Below are 15,249 nucleotides of genomic sequence, written 5' to 3'. Positions count from 1 at the left end.
TGTCTTATACTTATATTTTATATTTTTTTATATACTCCTTTGGTATTGTTTGGTAGATTTTTGTTGGTATGCCATGAATTGTATATTATTTGATATGTTTGAGGAAGTAACATGAACCGCATATGGAATGCAAATACTAGGTTTGAGATGTAATGTTATGTTTCCGGAAGTGATGTGAACCGCATGTGAAACGCACAGTTTAAATCACGACGGCTTCCAGTTTCTGGTTGTGTCGCGATTATGATCTGTGGCGCTGTTTGATTATGAAACATGGCGCTTTGCTTCCGGAAATAGCGGGTGAACCGCATGTGGAACGCAAGCGCACAGAAAGGATCGCGATGACTTCCGGGTTCCGGGTGTATCGCGGCCAGGATCGGAAGTATTTTTCAGTTTAATCACTAATAGTCTGGTTATACATAGAGAGGGTAACCTGCTTTATGATATAAACAGGTGAAATTATGTGTTAAACTGTGGTTCACTATCAAACTTACATCACTTCCGGTGGATATGACATCTTTAGACCAGTTTTGTTTGAAAAAAAGTGCGGGAAACCACGCTGGAAGGAAGGGGAGGAGTATCAATTAGACATAGTATATTAGGAGGCTTAGGATGGATTGACAGTATGCTTCTGAGGAAGAACCTTTTAGGGTTCGAAACGTGTTAAGCTGCTGTTGACATACTGTGGACCCAGGGTTGTTTTGAGGAGGCTGGTTCTCTATCACTGCACGTGCACTTTTCCATCTGTGAGGATAACCTGCTGCTTGATTTTTAACTCCTGGACCCAGATGTTGGGTAGATATGCCTGTACTTGTTTGTTAAAATGTGAGTGTCATTTATTAAAGATATCGTTGTTTTTAAAAAAAGACGTTATTTGCACCATTATATGTTCTTTTCATTTGGTGGTACTGCTTTGGAGGATTGTCCAATAGAGACCTATCTTCAGAAGAAGGAAAGAAATGATCCCTATCTTGGAAACTACTCACTATTGAGTGAGATACATGCCTTCACTCATTTTATGAAATGTAAGTGCAACTTTAAACCATCCCCATATCACTAAACCCTACAGGATTACACTATTATTGTTTTTTTTCCTTTTTGGGTATACTCCGAATAACTGCCAAAGGGAGTCTATCTGGAAGGAGTAAAGGAATCAAGAACCTTGGGGACTGTCTGTATTACCCAAAGAGACATCTGAGGGAAGATTACATCCACTTTGGTGGAATTGACTGACTTTCTTTTGTGTATATGTAACCTCACATAACGCCTATTGAAGTCTCTACATTGTTTTTTCCATATTTGCTTGAAGTTAGGTGTTACTTCTAAGAGGCTTTTTGTGCTGTTTGTGTGGGGTGTAGCACGCCTATTCATTTATCATCAGCCACTGTTTCGTATAAGGGAGGATGTTTCTAGGTGGTTAACGTCCTTACCCCTACTTATTACAGCTTGACAAAGGCAACACACGGCTTGACACCTGTTGTCCGCATTTGTGTTGAAATAATTCCACACCGAAGAGCTGATTTTTTTTGTATTTTGACCAGGCATGTCAATGGCTATATTCGTCCCACGGACAACAGGTGTCTCCCCGGGTGCCTGACTTAAACAAACCACCTCACCATCAGAATCCTCCTTGTCAATTTCCTCCCCAGCGCCAGCAACACCCATATCCTCATCCTGGTGTACTTCAACAGTGACATCTTCAATTTGACTATCAGGAACTGGACTGCGGGTGCTCCTTCCAGCACTTGCAGGGGGCGTGCAAATGGTGGAAGGCGCAACCTCTTCCCGTCCAGTGTTGGGAAGGTCAGGCATCGCAACCGACACAATTGAACTCTCCTTGGGGATTTGTGATTTAGAAGAACGCACAGTTCTTTGCTGTTCTTTTGCCAGCTTAAGTCTTTTCATTTTTCTAGTGAAAGGATGAGTGCTTCCATCCTCATGTGAATCTGAACCACTAGCCATGAACATAGGCCAGGGCCTCAGCCGTTCCTTGCCACTCTGTGTCGTAAATGGCATATTGGCAAGTTTACGCTTCTCATCAGACGCTTTCAATTTTGATTTTTGGGTCATTTTACTGAACTTTAGTTTTTTGGATTTTACATGCTCTCTACTATGACATTGGGCATCGGCCTTGGCAGACGACGTTGATGGCATTTCATCATCTCGGCCATAACTAGTGGCAGCAGCTTCAGCACGAGGTGGAAGTGGATCTTGATCTTTCCCTATTTTAACCTCCACATTTTTGTTCTCCATTTTTTAATGTGTGAAATTATATGCCAGTATCAATAGCAATGGCCTACTACTATATATACTGCGCACAACTGAAATGCACCACAGGTATGGATGGATAGTATACTTGACGACACAGAGGTAGGTACAGCAGTGGCCTACTGTACCGTACTGCTATATATATTATATACTGGTGGTCAGCAAACTGTGCAAAACTGAAATGCACCACAGGTATGGATGGATAGTATACTTGACGACACAGAGGTAGGTACAGCAGTGGCCTTCTGTACCGTACTCCTATATATTATATACTGGTGGTCAGCAAAATTATGCACTGTATTCCTACTATATACTACAATGCAGCACAGATATGGAGTGTTTTTCAGGCAGACAACGTATACTGGTGGTCACTGGTCAGCAAAACTCTGCACTGTACTCCTCCTATATAATATACTGGTGGTCCCCAGTGCCCACAATAAAGCAGTGTGAGCACAGATATATGCAGCACACTGAGCACAGATATGGAGTGTTTTTCAGGCAGACAACGTATACTGGTGGTCACTGTCAGCAAAACTCTGCACTGTACTCCTCCTATATAATACAGCTGCTCCCCAGTCCCCACAATTAAGCAGTGTGAGCACAGATATATGCAGCACACTGAGCACAGATAAGTAGCGTTCTTTTTCAGGCAGACAACGTATACTGGTTGTCACTGTCAGCAAAACTCTGCACTGTACTCCTCCTATATAATACAGCTGCTCCCCAGTCCCCACAATTAAGCAGTGTGAGCACAGATATATGCAGCACACTGAGCACAGATAAGGAGCGTTTTTTTTCAGGCAGAGAACGGATAAAACTGGTGGTCACTGATCAGCAAAACTCTGCACTGTACTCCTCCTATATTATACAGCTGCTCCCCAGTCCTCCCCACAATTAAGCAATAAAGCACAATCAAGTTCAACAATAAATGGAGAGGACGCCAGCCACGTCCTCTCCCTAACATTTCCAATGCACGAGTGAAAATGGCGGCGACGCGCGGCTGCTTATATAGAATCCGAATCTCGCGAGAATCCGACAGCGGGATGATGACGTTCAGGCGCGCTCGGGTTAACCGAGCCATACGGGAGAATCCGAGTATGCCTCGGACCCGTGTAAAATGGGTGAAGTTCGGGGGGGTTCGGTTTCCGAGGAACCGAACCCGCCCATCACTAGTTATAACAAATTACTTTCTCCATTTTTTAGTCTGGTGCAGGATAAACTCGAGTCCATTTACAGCTGTGGTCACGCCAGTGACATACAGTACAGTAATTAATGTTTGTTGGATTATGTAGGGTACTTCTAGAAGGACATAGAAGACCTTATTACACGATTTGGGCCATAGGCCCAGATTTATCAAACCTTGGAGAGTGATAAATTGCACAGTGATAAAGTACCAATCAATCAGTTCCTAACTGTAATTTTTCAAATAGAATCATCTAATCTCTGCCATTGATGGCAAAGCCATTGACCATCTGTGAAAAACTATTGATGGATGTTAACCATCAATTGTTGATGCCATCCTCATCTAATGATAGTTATGATACTTTGGAGTAGATATATGAAGCAGTGAGAAAATAGAAGTCTGCCAGTGGAGAAGTGTCCCATGGCAACCAATTAGTTGCTACATATAATGTGATAGAATGCACTAAATAAGTGGTTACTTCAAAGCTGATTGGTTGGCATGGTACACTTCTCCACTCTTCTCACTGCTTCATACATCTACCTCTATCTCTGTTCTTACTGCCTGGCACCAAGCCAATCAGTCCTAGAACAGGTCTGGGAATGCTTCTCAGTTTTGTTGTGTCCCGATTAACATTTTGACCTTGTTATGCAAGGACTGATGCTCAAATACAGTGTGGTGCATCTTTAGATGCCATCAACGACCGCACCATTGAAACTTGTACCAGCCCCCATTCTAGGTGCAGATATTCCAAGTATGGTTTCAAATGTGAGTGATAAAGCATCTTTGTACACAACCACTTTCAGCAGTATGCCTGCATCACTCACATAAGATGCAGCATCTTCATGCATCTCATTAGCCACTCGACAGTCACCGGAATGCCCAATACATTTCTAATACAATTCAGAGACTGTGCATCTGAATCAGCACTGCAAATCTGTGCGCTAACATTTGAGACATGCAAGGTGCGACTTACTTACATGTGCAATAGAAATATCACTCCACTGCAGCCAACATCCACAGTGCATGCCCCTAAGAATCAGCCCCTTTGGGTTGCTGATTTAACCTTATTATTTAATTATTTCTGTGTGTGTGTGGGGGGGGGGAAGGGGGGATTAAATTCCGGGCCAATAGTGACAATCGCTGACGCCACAGCATTTAAATGCCAGAAACGGCACTGCATCTCACACACTTCACTGTCAAAGTCAGAAAAATATCGTGATGCACACTGCCATATTTGCACCTCATGCGAGTGCCTGCTGCACGTGCATGAGCCCTGCCGTGCGTGCGCATACTCGCCGTTGCGTGCACCCGCGAGCGCACGGTATGCGCATTTACGGTAGAGTTTATGTGCGCCTAGCGTGCGACTCAATCATAACATATTTTAACCATATAATGTATTTCGTAGATTATGGTCCCTTTGATAGAATCTGAAAGTTTAGTTAATGTAGCATGTTCATAGACAAAGAGATCCCTCTTTGTTTGATACGAAGGGTCAGACAGGGGTTACACAGTGGTGTTTAGTATCCATCGGAAGAGTATTTAATTAGCAATATTCCGTGTTGGTTTGAAGCAGATTAATCGCTCGTGCGAATAGTTATGGACATAAGAAGTTTATGGACATTTACTATTATTTGCACTTTATTATCCATGCGGCGGGAAACCCAGTTTCCCACCCACCTGAGCAGTTGGAAATAGTCACAGCCCACCTGTATGAACCAACCTATGACCTTTTGTTATAATACAGAGACGAATTCCTGTGTCCAATGAACAATGAGATTGTAGGGACCATTGTACTGTGTTGTGTGTAGTGTATATATAGACAAGCCGATCTGATCCAGCTCCCATTTCTACTCTACTCTTCACAACGGTTCTCATCACTGATAATCGGGAGCTGGATATCCAGAAAGGCGCATGCGATTGTTCCCCTTGTGCGTAAGTTTCTCTGCAACCATATTTATCTCCTATTTATTGTGAGCCATTTTCTCTCTCTCTCCTTCCCCTTAAATGTGATTGTGCCAATATTGTGTTTTAACGTGTAGTAATCCTGTTAGAGTTTTATGTTAGTTTGGTAGTGTATAAACTGTAACTGTGTACCCCTTTTGATATATCTAAAAGCTCGTTAGTAAAGGTGTTAGAACCTCAGCAGGGTGTCTGTGTCTCTCTAGCTGGTACAAAGGGTTTCTGAATTCTAAATCGCTCTAACAGCATTTACATTAACAAGGTTAAGCAGCGTTATATCGCTGCAGTATTTCAGTAGTAAGGTTTTACAATACAAACTCAATCATAGTGTGTTGCATACAAGGGTTACAGTGTAAGCATATTCTGTGTTTAAAGTTTATAAAGGTTACTGTCTGTGTGTATGCTCACTGTGGGTATTCCGTACACCCAGCACAGCGTGTGTACTTTATTTGCGTACCACGTGCGAGGTCTTCATACGCAAATAGCGTACGGAGTGCGTAGCATGTGCACATGGTTTAGCAGCCATTACGGCTACACGGTATTAATATATAGCTAATGTTAAAAGGTAGATATTTGACTCTATCAAGTGGGGGCAAGTCCGGTCCATCTCATATCCGCAGTCAGGCGAAAAAGGCGCAGACTTTATCGATCAGCAAGGGCGGGAAGGCAGTAGTGCTGATCAGATGAGAGTCTGCGTCTGATTCTTTTGGTCTGTAGGGATGCTGGTGGAATCCGGAACCAGAGGTAGGAACATTAAGCTATTGTCTTTGTAAATCTGGTTTTTATTTCTATTTGGTGCCAACTACACACGCAGATTGGATGGTTTGTCTGTTTAAATAGGTTTAAAATTATTTTGAATCGCTCTGCATAGCGTGATAACTAAAAGGAGCTGGCATGATGATTTTTCTTTGTGACAAAAGGTCTGTCCCCCATTTTGTGTAAACCTCATGGATGTGGAAGGGGGAGGAGCAGCGGCCATTTTGGGAAGGTCAATTTTTTTTTGAACGGCTGATTTTCAGTTGACTCAGGAAATAATCAGCCATCCACTGTCAAAAAGAAATCATAATTTAATGAGTTTTTTTTATGCATTTGTTTAGTCCATATCATAGTCAATCATAAATAGTTCAGATAGAGTTTAATAACAGTTAATAATAAATTAAATATTTGATTTAAGAAATACACAAATAAAACAAAGTAGTTTTTTTTTTGGTCACTGTCTCTCTTCAATAACCTGTTTTAACTCTGCTACTTGTAGGATGGCCATTGAAATGCAAATGACCTGTGGGACTGGTTTGTTGTTTTTTTTCTCTCTCCCAGCAGTGAAAGAAATCGCACATTCATATGCAAATTAGAAGCACTGAATAGGGTCTCATATATGTAATATCTATATGCGTGTGCTTACATCAATGTATGTTATTAGATTAATTTAGATTTGCATTTTCATTTGTGTAATCTTCACATCTCACTTTCCTGGTTGCCATTTCATAATTGATAACGTGCTGAGAAAGATTTGTTGCTATTGGTAGTTAAAGAGTAAAAATGATACATTAAGGAGTAATACTTAAAAGAGTAATTGTAAAAACAAGCACACAGCATAGAAGATACTGTGTGGTGTTTGGTAAGCGTTTATATAGTGAAATATTGCTTACATTTATAGTAAGGCGATACAGAAGCCACAAGATAATAGCACACATTTGTTCAGTTTCCAAAATTTAGTTTAAATACCTTACTTTACTGTAATGCCTCTGGGGAGAGCTATCAGATTACGGGAAATGATTTTTCTGATCAGAAAACTATAGAATGATAGTGGGTTGAAAACGGTATGAGTGTATTGAATCCCGCTTGGTGAACTTGGTGAACTTGGTGATCTTGGTGAAACGTGATGAGCACGGTCTAGGTGAAAACGTGCGACGGAGTGTGATAAAGTTTTCGTTGTATTACGCTCTGGCTGTTTTGGAGCACAGTAGGGAGACTCCAATGATCCTACCATTTATGGGCAACAAGTGTCTATAAGTGGTACGATTGGACCGCACGGTTGTAGGTGTGACCAATAACGCAACGTGATACGAGGTAAATTGCCCTCATACGTGTTGTAGGAAGCACATGCCAGCGTGATTTGTGTAAAGTAAAAGGAAGGGAATTTTCGCTGGTCTCAGGAAAATCTCTAGAGGTAGGGCCTGCAACGGCTACACGTGTCTGCTAGAAGGCGGACCGGGGATACCCGGAGCAGAAGAAGCTGGTGGAAGAGCTTGGAGAACTCCCACCGTAGACTTCTGTGTTTGGTGCATTTTAGGAAGTTTTTTTCTGTGTTAAAAAAAAAAAAAAAAGGTCCACAATGGCAGCCAAGTGCACAACACAGGGACGTTTAGCAGTCAGGGTTCAGACTGAAGAGGCTTGCAGACCCCGAGGGTCCGCTCGGTTAGTAATGTGCGGGAGGTATGGTCCCCACACTGAGACCTTTTGTGACGAATGGACACGAATGACTGTGGGGGATAAAGCACCATTTCCTGGGATAGGTAGTTTTGACTCAGAGGTATTGCATAATTTAAGGCGAAGGATCTGTCTCATAAAATCCTGGAAACAACGAGTTAAACATTATGATTGTTTACAGTTATGGCAACAGGAAAGTGAAATGCAAAGAAATTTAACTTACATACCTGACTTTCATCTTGAGAGGAGAGACTTGGCAATGGAGAGGATTATGGTTGCAGAGAATAGCGCAATGGTGTACGATAAAAATGCACTTAGTAACTGTATTAAGAATGAAAGTAACAAACGTAATAAGGTTTATAAAAATGAAAGTGTTAAATGTACAACTATTAACCCATGCAAGTCGCACCCCATGTTAAACTTTCCTCAGGATCACCAGCAAGAAAGTGAGCCCAGCACGATGTCGGCACCTTTTCCAGCAGCCATCATACAAGACATCCAGGTGGACGCGACCAAATCGGTAAAGGCAGTAATCAAACCCCCTAATGGAGGGTCAGAAAGATCGCTGGTTTGGAAGGAATAATGTATCACCAGAGTGTTCGTTTAGAAGACTGAGAGACAGCACCTTTGAGATGACAGCAGAACAAGAAGAACAACAAGACTAGAGAACTAATTATCGTAACAAGTTTCTCTCCCCCTTAAACTGTTTTTCTGTACCCCCATTACAAATTTCTCCTTTTCTCCTGTAAGATGGACTTGCCCCAAGAGACTGTGATATGGATTTTCCTGTTGACCATGATGTTGACCAGAGCAGTCTGTTCCGGCGAGAGTACCATGGAGGTCGAGAGAGGTTCTGGAATGGGTTCTGATGACAAAGATGGAGGCGTAGAATTCCAAGAACAACATAATCACCGAGTAAAGGCGAGTATCAGAAAACGATCTGGTAGCATTGACAATAGAAGAAATTGTGAAGGATTGTTAACTGAAGAGAACTGTATCTGTAGACTCTGTGACAGTGTAGTTGAGGATGGGTGTATCAAGAAATGCCAATCCAGTTTTAATATCCACATGGACCGGCATCCATTGAGTGACTATCACTCCTTAGTGGGTAAGGTGTTAAATCAGACAGATTGTTGGGTATGCTCTCAAGTACCTCAAGGCCATAGTAAATTAGGTTTAGTACCATTCCCTTTAACGGTAGGGGAGGTACTTGAGCTAAGTGGCGGGAGGCCGGTGGACAGGAGGTTTAATATCTCCAGTCCTCCTAGTTTGAAGCTCCACCAATATCATGTGGATAGATCCCTAATACGTTTTAACATTTCCAATCCCCGAAAGCCGGGAAATTGGGAAGTGTCATGGAGTAACCAAACCATAACCTTTTCCTATAGAGCAGATAGAATGCCTACAGATACAGAGCTTATACGCCACATAGCCGGTAGTGGAAAATCTTTCCGATATAGGTATACCCTAGGAAGTAGGATCATGAGAGTTGGAGAGGTATCACCAGGATACTGTGCACATATCATACAAACAGATACGTGTACTAAACAGATGGGAGAATTAGGGTTAGGAGATTTCATATGGAAAATGTGTAATATGGTTATGTCCTACTCAGTCCCATATGTTCTCCCCGATGATGCATATTTCATATGCGGTAGGAAGGCGTATAAGTGGCTTGCCCCAAACTCAGAAGGATTGTGTTATATTGGAAAAGTACTGCCTGAGGTAATGACTGTATCGCATACCAAAATGAAAGATATTCACCGTGGTGCCCAAGCTCCTTACACTCACACCCATTACGAGCACGTAGTTAAAAGGCAACTGACAGAAAGGACAGAGCATCCGGCCTCTGACCTGATCCAAGAATCCACCGGGATTCAGGTTCTACTCGCGTTAGACTTCACTCGCACCGCCAGGGGAGTGTTGAACTATAAATATATATCTGCGCTTGCAAATTTATTAGACAATATCACTGAAATGTATGACGACACTTTTAGGTATACTGGAAGGGAGCTCCAAGCTTATAAAACAGAACTGGTTCAGCATAGGATGGTTCTTAATTATCTCACGGCAGTGACAGGTGGGTATTGTGTCACACTGGCAACGCAGTACGGAGTGAAATGCTGCACTTATATTACGAATAGTACCGAGGACCCGGTCGAGGTCATAGACCAAAAGATGGACGACATTCTCCAATTAAAGTGGGAATTCCGCAGAAGACACAATCTCACCCTTGCTGCTGTGGGTAATGAGCTGACCGGTTGGGTGTCATGGTTGAACCCGCGAAATTGGTTCTCCGGTTTAGGAGAATGGGCTCAAGGAGTTATAATGGATGTAGGGAAGTTTCTTCTATGTATCTTGGGTGTTGTCATATCGATTGGTTTGATATTTAGATGCGTTCAGGCTTTAACGAAGTGTAAACGAAGTACTAGGGTAATGAGTCTAAGGAGTGAGGAAATTGTAATTCCAATGGATTTGATTTATGACCCAACGATAGAGACAATGATGTGATGAAAATGTGATTCTACGGTCCGTTTCTTTCACCCGTTTCTCCTTTGTTTTTCTCCAAGGTAAAAAGACCCGCTTGGAAGAGGAATTTGACGACCTTGTATGCAGACAACAGATGGACTAAAGAAGAATTTGACAACCTTGTACGCAGACAACTGATGGACTATGCCATAGACCCCCATTTCCCTAGAAATTTTTAACTTACGCTAGCCCAACACTTTTTGTAAGTCTATGGACATTGAAGAAGCTTTTTGCATACCGTTAATAGCAAAAGCCCAAAGGAGACTATAGTCAACATGTACATCGAGACAAGACACCAGACAAGACTTCAATCAACAAATGTTTATTAACCTCACATAGAATACCACTGCATTTACCATAATTGTTTCTTATCTTCACCTCTACAACCTTCAGGTAATGACACACATAGTCGATAGGGAATACAGGCACAGATATCAGCAATCACATATCCCCCCATTCATGTATCATCAACTAAAATGTGCTCCCCCATTTTGTTGCAACTAAAAGCCGAAAAGAGCTCGGTAAAGTTTGACAGCCCATCCACAGACCCTTAATACGGGATAAGAAGGAATTCAAATGTATACTTCGCAATACCTCGAAGCTTGATTTGAAACACGTACGGCACGATGATACATAACCCCCCAAACATGGATTCATACACACATGCTTCTGCTATCTCACTAGGTCATACCCTTTTCACACCTTCTTCTCTCCTCCCCTACCCGACCATGGAAATGTATTTACACATGACATATATTTTTCTCTTTTTGAAATGTTTTAGGAAGTGGCAGTTATTGGTGACTGCCAAAGGGTGGACTGTCAAAGGCAGAAAAATATCGTGATGCACACTGCCATATTTGCACCTCATGCGAGTGCCTGCTGCACGTGCATGAGCCCTGCCGTGCGTGCGCATACTCGCCGTTGCGTGCACCCGCGAGCGCACGGTATGCGCATTTACGGTAGAGTTTATGTGCGCCTAGCGTGCGACTCAATCATAACATATTTTAACCATATAATGTATTTCGTAGATTATGGTCCCTTTGATAGAATCTGAAAGTTTAGTTAATGTAGCATGTTCATAGACAAAGAGATCCCTCTTTGTTTGATACGAAGGGTCAGACAGGGGTTACACAGTGGTGTTTAGTATCCATCGGAAGAGTATTTAATTAGCAATATTCCGGTGTTGGTTTGAAGCAGATTAATCGCTCGTGCGAATAGTTATGGACATAAGAAGTTTATGGACATTTACTATTATTTGCACTTTATTATCCATGCGGCGGGAAACCCAGTTTCCCACCCACCTGAGCAGTTGGAAATAGTCACAGCCCACCTGTATGAACCAACCTATGACCTTTTGTTATAATACAGAGACGAATTCCTGTGTCCAATGAACAATGAGATTGTAGGGACCATTGTACTGTGTTGTGTGTAGTGTATATATAGACAAGCCGATCTGATCCAGCTCCCATTTCTACTCTACTCTTCACAACGGTTCTCATCACTGATAATCGGGAGCTGGATATCCAGAAAGGCGCATGCGATTGTTCCCCTTGTGCGTAAGTTTCTCTGCAACCATATTTATCTCCTATTTATTGTGAGCCATTTTCTCTCTCTCTTCTTCCCCTTAAATGTGATTGTGCCAATATTGTGTTTTAACGTGTAGTAATCCTGTTAGAGTTTTATGTTAGTTTGGTAGTGTATAAACTGTAACTGTGTACCCCTTTTGATATATCTAAAAGCTCGTTAGTAAAGGTGTTAGAACCTCAGCAGGGTGTCTGTGTCTCTCTAGCTGGTACAAAGGGTTTCTGAATTCTAAATCGCTCTAACAGCATTTACATTAACAAGGTTAAGCAGCGTTATATCGCTGCAGTATTTCAGTAGTAAGGTTTTACAATACAAACTCAATCATAGTGTGTTGCATACAAGGGTTACAGTGTAAGCATATTCTGTGTTTAAAGTTTATAAAGGTTACTGTCTGTGTGTATGCTCACTGTGGGTATTCCGTACACCCAGCACAGCGTGTGTACTTTATTTGCGTACCACGTGCGAGGTCTTCATACGCAAATAGCGTACGGAGTGCGTAGCATGTGCACATGGTTTAGCAGCCATTACGGCTACACGGTATTAATATATAGCTAATGTTAAAAGGTAGATATTTGACTCTATCATCACCCACCCAAAACTGCTCGCTACCCTATGTTGAAGTGAACACTTTTGTAAGAGATTGGGCTGCCGTAAAGTGCACCTATTGCCATTTTGATTTGGCTGGACAGAAGTATTCACCTGCAGTTAAATCACCCCCTATATATTTATTGTTAGCATTTGTTCTGATATCATGGTATTACTGTATGTGCTATCTGGTTCAGTTGATGTTTGTTTTATTCTGTGCTATGTGTGCTTCATGTATTGATTTGGCTTGTTTACCTTTTTGAAAATTTTGACAGTTACTGAGGTGTCATTTGGTGGCTATTTTGACCTCTTAAAATGGGTCAGTTTGTATAATTTCTGTGGTGACTTGAGAAAAGTCTGCCGTTAAGTCCTAAACGCTGTGTCTATTCTAAATAATAAAGCCTCCGAGTTGCCAATAGGGGTAGTTGACATCCCGACTTACGGGATCCTGGCTGTCAGAATACCAGTGCCGGAATACCAACAGCTGTCAGAATGCCAACGCCGGAATCGTGACAGCTAGAATCCCGAAAGCAAGTATGCTGATAGGGTTAGGGTTTGGCTGCAGGGGGAGGATTAGAGTTAGGCTGCGTGAAGGGAGGGTTAGGCTGCGTGAAGGGAGGGTTACGCTGCGTGAAGGGAGGGTTAGGCTGCGTGAAGGGAGGGTTAGGCTGCTGGGAGGGAGGGTTAGATAAGATAATATAGTTTATTGTCCCTAAAAACATTAGAAAATGCAGAAGTGAAATTACAGTACAGTACACTTATGCTTTGATAGACAAATGAGAATTCAAACCAACAATTACGGAAGGGAAAAAACTGTTTCTCATCCTGCTAGTATGACAACCAAGACACCTGTAACGCTTCCCAGAGAGCAAGAGAGAGAAAAAAATTGGGTAACAAAGGTGACTACAATACCTAATTATCTTGTTAGCCTTAGCCACACTCCTTTTATTAAATATCTCCTCCAATTTAGGCAGGGATAGACCAATAATCTTTTCAGCAGATTTATATACCCTACCCAATGTTCTACGATCAGCACATTTAGTATTACCATACCACACCGTGATTGCATATGCAGGGCCGGTTCTTGGGCGCTGTGCGCCCCGGGCGACAATAGGGGGCGTGGCTACATATAGGGGGCGTGGTCGTTTACGCCCCCTGTACAGACTGAAATAATGTGCGGTGCGCGATGACGTCATCGCGCACCGCACAGCAAAGGTCCTCTCCACGAAGGGAAACTAGACGCGTAGCGTCTAGTTCCCTTCGTGGAGAGGACCTTTGCTGTGTGGTGCGCGATGACGTCATCGCGCACCGCACAGTAAAGGACCTCTCCACAAAGGGAAACTAGATGCATACGCGTCTAGTTTCTCTTCACAGCGGCAGCGGGGGGCAACGGGCAGCGGGGGGCACAGCAGCAGCGGATCTTGCCCTGGTGCGGCGCCCTCCGGATGGTGCCCTGCGCCCTCCGGAAGGCGGCGCCCCGGGCAAAAGTCCTGCTTGCCCGTGGCAAGATCCGCTACTGTGCATATGTCAACAGACTCTCAATCACGCAGCAGTAGAAATGAACTAAAATCGTTTTTTGCAAACCTGCTGCTCAAAGTCTACGCAAAAAGAAAAGGTGTTGCTGAGCATTTACCATCACAGCAGTGATATGCGAAGACCACGACAGATCTTCAGAGAAATTAATCCTTGAAACTTTATTCCTGAAACCTTTTCCACTTCGTGAGGAAGTGGAAAAGGTTTCAGGAATAAAGTTTCAAGGATGAATTTCATTCATTGATGAAAAGCGGATGTACACAGGTTTTCCTCGACTTTCTAAAGTCGATCATAACTTCTTTTGTTTTCTTATTGTTCAACAACAGGTTATTATGCTCTCCCCACTCAACTAGTTGCTTTACTTCCTCCCTGTAATTATCCCCCTCTCTCCTTTAGTAATCAACCCCACAAGTGTAGTGTCATCCGCAAATTTTACCATAAAATGTAAGTCTGAATGAGACATACCATCGAAAGTTAGACATCGGGGAGGGAGGGTTATGATTAGGGTTACTTTGCTCTGGTGCCCCTGTCAGGATGTCAGGCTGTTGGGATGCCAGTGTCAGTATTCTGACCATAGGCATCCTGACTACCAGTATCTCATACCCAACCCGCCAATGGGCAGTCCTGCATCGATTATTTGGATTAATGTGGGATCATCATGTTTGCATTTAATGCGGAAGGTGAATAGAGTGGCATGCAATGCCGATGTTCACGTAGTTGATCAATTTTTTAAAAACCCTACGGCACATGTGTGAAATAGAGGGTACGCACAAAGATGCTGTTGCTACTGGGACAGGCAGTGTCAGAAATACTGTAGGGCAGAAGAGTGATGGGCATTTCTGGGCAGTGACTGGTAGGTGGTTAGAAGTGAACGCAAACAAAATCAGTGTGCTTGGGCGTATAATGGGAGTGTCACGGGCTTGTCAATGAAAGCAGCTGCATTCAAAGACACACAGTGCAGTCATAGGAAGAAAGGGTTAGTCATTTATACTGTATCTGCCATGGGGCTGGTGCAATTGTCGATGGTGAAAGTAATGGTGCACCTATGGTAGAGTCCAGGGTCGGACTGGCCCACAGGGTACAGGGGAAACCACCGGTGGGCCCCACTGCCTGTGGGCCCTCCTCCTCCTCTAGGGATCAGATTACAGACTCTTTCCTAGTGCACTTGAATAATGCATTAT

This window comes from Pseudophryne corroboree, chromosome 4 (assembly GCF_028390025.1).
Source record: "Pseudophryne corroboree isolate aPseCor3 chromosome 4, aPseCor3.hap2, whole genome shotgun sequence".
Taxonomy (NCBI): Eukaryota; Metazoa; Chordata; class Amphibia; order Anura; family Myobatrachidae; genus Pseudophryne; species Pseudophryne corroboree.
Note: the sequence above shows the minus strand (reverse complement) of the source record.